Here is a 384-nt window from a genome sequence, read left to right on the forward strand (position 1 = left end):
TTGTATTTGCACATATGCTACCCTGAGGGCCATAGACTACTGATAAATATAAGCTTAGCAAACAACTCATTATATTAAGTAGAATAATCTTTTAACAGTGATTGGCCCTGAAAATCATATGATACTATGATGCAGAATCTTCCCATATCTTATTGCCATCTAGAGGCCACCTCTGACACTCTGTACCTTTTCTGTCTGGGTCAGAGAATAATAGTGATATATTTTGTCCCATTTATCCAACTAGAGTCCTCTATCTAACTCTATGGTGTAAGCGTACTACACTGATAGAAAGACAAATATAGGGGATCAAAAGAGTGGGATAATCTACAACTAGATTTACTCAAAATGTGTACATAATCTCCAAACACAACACTGACAAAGGAA

The sequence above is a fragment of the Coregonus clupeaformis genome, chromosome 30 (genome assembly GCF_020615455.1).
Source record: "Coregonus clupeaformis isolate EN_2021a chromosome 30, ASM2061545v1, whole genome shotgun sequence".
Lineage (NCBI taxonomy): Eukaryota > Metazoa > Chordata > Actinopteri > Salmoniformes > Salmonidae > Coregonus > Coregonus clupeaformis.